Raw genomic sequence first — 5,264 nt, 5'->3', positions numbered from 1 at the left:
TTTTGAGGGCCTACCATCCTATTGATAAGGATTGATTAGTTGATTGTCAGAGGTGTATTGTTAACGTGATAGGAATTTGTTCTTGTGATTTGAACAAGATTTGAGACTTAACATCTTGTTGGGGAAGATTACGATTTGAGTTATTTTGAGGACCTATCATCCTATTGGTAAGGATTGATAAGTTGATTATTAGAGGTGTATTATTAATGTGACAAATTAGGAGTGATACAAGCTGAATTTATACTCCATGGGGATGTTTATTGTCAGAAGTATAATATTAACTCCAAGATGTGAAAGATTTGTTACTCTTAATCCAGTGGATTCCAAGTAACTAAACCACAGTCTTGATTAAGACTTAGCAGGGGAAGAATTTTGCAGTTGACAGAAGTGTTTTGTTAAACATAATAACTTAGAAGATTTGTTACTCTTAATCCAAAGGACCACAAATAAACCAACCCCCAGTCTTGAACAAGTGCAGGAGGGAAAAAAAAGGGGTAGATAGAGCACATTACCTAGTGGGCCACTATCCATCAAGTCGTTTTGTGACGTTGGAGTATAACAACTATAATTGGAATAGAGGCACATCACACGGTAAGTTCACTACAACAAAGTTGTTTTTTTATAGCGTTGAATGATAGCGTTTATGTTGTAAGTGCTATAGATCATATGTGACTTATTTTTTGATAGCGTTTGAAAAATTTTAAACGCTATAAATACTTGATGGCAATTTTTTTTCTGGCACGACGCGTTAAATACTTAGCGGGAGACTAAAAATTAAAATATGCCGCCCCAAAATTTCATTCGTCTCCCCCACACCCCCAAATTTCATTGGTCCCGCCCCGAGGAAAAAAAACCTAACCCCAAAAATTTTCGCCTGCCCTTAAATCTCCGCTTCATCTTCTTCAACTTCAGACATCGCGTTCTGCCTCTATCGATCAGATATCAAAGCAAGCTTTTACCATTTACCGATGGTGTCGAGTTACTGGATGGTCGCCCTCCCCATCCAGAGCTCCGCCGCCTCCCTATGGAGTCGCCTTCAGGACTCAGTCTCCAAGCAAGCTTTCGATACTCCTCTCAATCGAGTAGCCAATCAAACCCTAACCTCTCAATTTCAGTGCTTTTATTCTGATCTAGGGTTTTAACAACCTCTTCTCCCCTTTCTGCAGTTCAACATCCCCGATCTCCGCGTCGGAACCTTAGATTCCCTTCTTACCCTCAGTGATGATCTGCACAAGGTAATTTCATGAGATCTTGACTGAATTTTGGGTTTTCATGGTTTTGGTGTTGATTCGCAAGATCTGGCAGTCGAATGCTTTTATAGAGGGAGTTTCGCACAAGATCTGGCGACAGATTGAGGAGCTCGAGAGGGCTTCGGGCATCGATGTCGGGGCTACGACAGTTAATGGAGTCCCTGTTGATTCCTATCTTACAAGGTTTCTACAATTTCCTGCTGCAATTTTTGGTTTCCCCTTTTTTGTGATAATTTGAAGATGTAATGGTTTAGATTTGTCTGGGACGAAGTGAAGTACCCGACAATGTCGCCGCTTCGGGAGATTGTTGAAGGAATTCATGTCCGAGTGCCAAAATTGAGGATGACATGAAGGTCAGTTGAATTTATAAGCCAACTTTTATTGATTGTTGTTTCATAGTTTGCATTATTAGAATCTTCACTGATATTGCGTTTATCTGACATCCCGTAGTTTGACAATATTAGGTAGTATAATCAAAACAACTTAGAATTTAAATAAAGGTGTCTGCTTTCCCTCCTCATTCTCCAAAATTAAAGATCGAGATTAACAAATGGTGGAACCCTCGAAAAAGCGATGGATTCCTCTCGAAGCGAACCCCGACGTCATGAATCAGGTCCTCCCTTTCGTCTCGATCTCAATTAAAATTCTAGGGTTAGGGTTTCGATCTGATCGAATTTGATTATTTGACTTGATGATCGTAGTTCATTTGGGACATCGGAAGTCCCCGAGGACCGAGTGGAGTTCAAGGAAGCGTGGAAGTGGGGAAAGTATGTACCTTACTTTTTGTTAAAGATTTTAGCTTCGGTTGATGCTGAATTTTTTGGTTAATTTAGGTTTTTTTGTTTTGAAGTTCTTGGTGGATGTGGGACTCTACGAGAGCAAGGAGGAAGTTGTTAACAGAAAAGTATTGGGACAAATTGATCAGGTCTGAAAATATTTTTTAGGGGAGAAATTCTCTTTATGGTAAAATTAGGAAGATGCTTTTTCTTTGTAATTATGGTGATACATGTTTACGGAATTACGGTATTATGACTCACATTTCACAGTACATGTTTTTTTTCTTTCTAGAAAACAATTTAAAATTAGCTAATTACGTTAAAACACACCGATAAGTCATCTAGCTTCATTTTCTTTAGCTACAATTTTGCTTTCTGATACACAAGTTTATCCAGTAAGGATCTTGCTGCAGCAACTCTGCATAGAAATAATAGATAAGTAATTGCTAACTACGTTTACCATACAAAATCGACCAATTAGCCTTAGCGATGAAAACAAATGGACATTTCAATTTCAAATGTCTTAACAATATCACCTTTTCTTGTGGTCATCACCTGAACAATTGAGATTTTTCTGCATTAACATTAAAATTGCTCATTAATGATATATGCAAATCAAAGTATTGCTAAATTTGCACGTTGTCTAGAAGTAACATCATCAAAAACTATCAATGGTAAGGTTAACTGTAATCAACGAGGCATTAGTTGTATAGAGTAACAGTTTGTACAATGCAATGAAAATTCAGCTATTTTGCATACCCCATGAGTATCCCAGATTCCAAATATTTCTTGTACAGATTCCTCAATCACATAAGAGTGCACTTGTTATGCATGCTTAGCGAGTAACTTTATTTAACACCCTTAAACGGCTGAGGTCTTCTTTTATGTTTTAATCTTGTTGAAGAATTCAAATGTTATTTGAAATATAGTAGTCTCACTTTCTTTGGAACAATTCGCATTATTAGCTAATTGGGAGTTTTTTTTTGTCTTGAGCAGAATCTGCTGGGTGATCCAAGATGCTCTTTGCTTGTTGCAAAGGATCCCGAAGATAGAACTGATATGGTGATCACATCATATGGAGATGCTATTTCTGTATGTAAATGTCATCTATCTCCTGGTTTCCTTTTCCTTCGTATTCACAGGAGTTCTGGGTATCAGTTTCTACTGTGTATTCTTTTTTACTGTGCATATATATTAGTTTGTGACTATATCTAAGTAATTTGGGCTTCTTTGCATCTTACTGGAGGATGTATGTTGAGCTTAAGTGATAACTCATCCAAAAACCAGCTACTTATTGCTTATGCAAGTACTCTTACTGATGTAGGTAATTCTACCTCTGACAGCAAGAGCTACTTTGAGTATTGCTGTGGCACCATGGTTGAAATTCATTTGCTTAGTGTTTATTGAGCATCTTGAATATGCATTTTTATTTATTTATTCACTATTTGATTCTGAGATCAATCACATGCCAAATTTTAGAGACATTTTGATGTCATTTGTCATGCTTTCTCTCACAAACGAGCAACATAGTCTTTGGCTTATTATAATGCTTAGTTCTAGTTGACCTCTCTTTTGCAGTAAAAGTCTTGTAGTGGCATTTTCTTTAATTTTCTATTCATTTTATTTACTAAACTAACTGTGTACAACTGAATTCTTTTGCCCATGTACAAATCTCTATGTGGCATGTCATGTATATTCATTTTGTTATCAATCTAGTTAGGTTTCAGTTTTAAAATTCTTGATCCGTAAAGTATTGAATTTGTCCATGTTTTATGTTTGAACACTTACATCTCTATACTTAGTCGTTTTATTATTTGCTCAGACTGGCTATCGCAAGAGCACTCTATCACAAATCATCGATATTGATTTTGGATGAAGCTACTTTTTCTTTGGATAGCAGGTCTGAACAGTTAGTGAGATGAGCACTGGGGCACATAGTGACTAATCGCACAGTAAGTATAACATGCTATTTGTTTTCTTCAATCCATCGCACAGTAAGTATAACATGATCCTGAGTGAGTATCACTTCCCTCTCCTCTGTTACAAATGAATTTCTATTTAAGTTTCCAAACAAAGATTGAACTGGCAAATAATCAAAAGGAGAAATTTCTAGAGAAAGAATAGTAGACAGCTAATGGTCATGCCTCTATTGTAACCCTCTGTTTATATTTTGCGTCTGATATATTTTTGGTGGAATGACAATAAAAATTGTTGGTACTAACTTTCCATTGAATTGTAAATTAGAAGTATGTAAATGTCAGGGTCATGTCTTCTGATATGTGTACTTGTGCAGAGTGTTGAAGAGGCAGAATGTTGTAGGGCATATGATTCTGCTACTAAGGCATACACTTCATCTTTTGACCGCACGAAGCCAGCAGAGGAGGTACATACTGTTATATATACATATATCCTTATCTATAGTTCTTGTGTGTTGATCGAATCATCTCCAGCACTAACAACTTATATGCAGGCTGTTCTTAGAGAAGCACACGAAGTTGCGGTTCAAAATGCTCACTGAAGTCATTCACTGAAACTTTTGTGGCAAAGATGAAATCATATCCTTAACATTGATGCAGTTACATTTTTTCTATTATTTATTTTCAATACCTTTTCTATTAGTTCATAAACTTGTCTGGTACAGTCACAGGTAAAATTGTTGTCATGAAAAGTATAGCAGCATACAGAAGTGGCTTGGACATTAATACAAATGTCAGTAAGAAGGCTGGCGAAGAAGGTTTGCTTGAAGATTTACATGGTACGTGCAAAGAAAGGCTGTACGAGAGACCTGATTGGTGAATACATCGTATGATTATGTATTTATTGCTTTTTGAAGTACATGATGCTTATGTTGCAAATTTTATTTTCTACAGCTGGGAAGCATATGTAATGCACCAAAGTTAGTTTTTGTTGTTCTGTGTACTATGGTTAATTTCTTGTACTCCATGTTGGATTATCCAAAGACTAGTAATTTGTTTTTTTGGCACATTTGTGTTGACTCTTCTTGTATGCTACAACTTGGTTATGTATCAGTTTGAACCTTTAAATGAAATATTTGCATTTATGGTTGTCACAATTGGAAGTTATTTCTAGTTCAACCTCTAAAGGTTTATAGGCACAACTGAAATGCTATAAGAAGTGGAAACAATTGCTGAAATGCTATTAAAAGAAGAAAGACAACATTCGTTGAAACGCCATTGTAGTAACTCAAACGCTATCAAATGTAAGACAATAGCAGCGT

The 5,264-nt window shown here is 36.4% G+C and overlaps 1 long non-coding RNA gene across 5 annotated transcripts; it reads left to right on the top strand.

Annotated features, from left to right (window-relative positions):
* LOC109839551 lies at positions 797-5,011 on the top strand. Of its 5 annotated transcripts, none has more exons than XR_002246665.1 (12): positions 797-1,082; positions 1,167-1,235; positions 1,306-1,433; positions 1,505-1,603; positions 1,715-1,863; positions 1,952-2,017; positions 2,101-2,175; positions 3,023-3,118; positions 3,849-3,978; positions 4,320-4,409; positions 4,497-4,781; positions 4,897-5,011. It is a non-coding gene; the product is annotated as an uncharacterized LOC109839551 (long non-coding RNA). The 5 variants fall into 5 exon arrangements; XR_002246666.1 differs by having other exon boundaries at positions 4,497-4,818; XR_002246664.1 differs by having other exon boundaries at positions 1,787-1,863; positions 4,497-5,011.

The sequence above is a fragment of the Asparagus officinalis genome, chromosome 4 (assembly GCF_001876935.1).
Source record: "Asparagus officinalis chromosome 4, Aspof.V1, whole genome shotgun sequence".
Classification (NCBI taxonomy): Eukaryota; Viridiplantae; Streptophyta; class Magnoliopsida; order Asparagales; family Asparagaceae; genus Asparagus; species Asparagus officinalis.
This window is presented reverse-complemented; position numbering and strand designations above follow the sequence as displayed.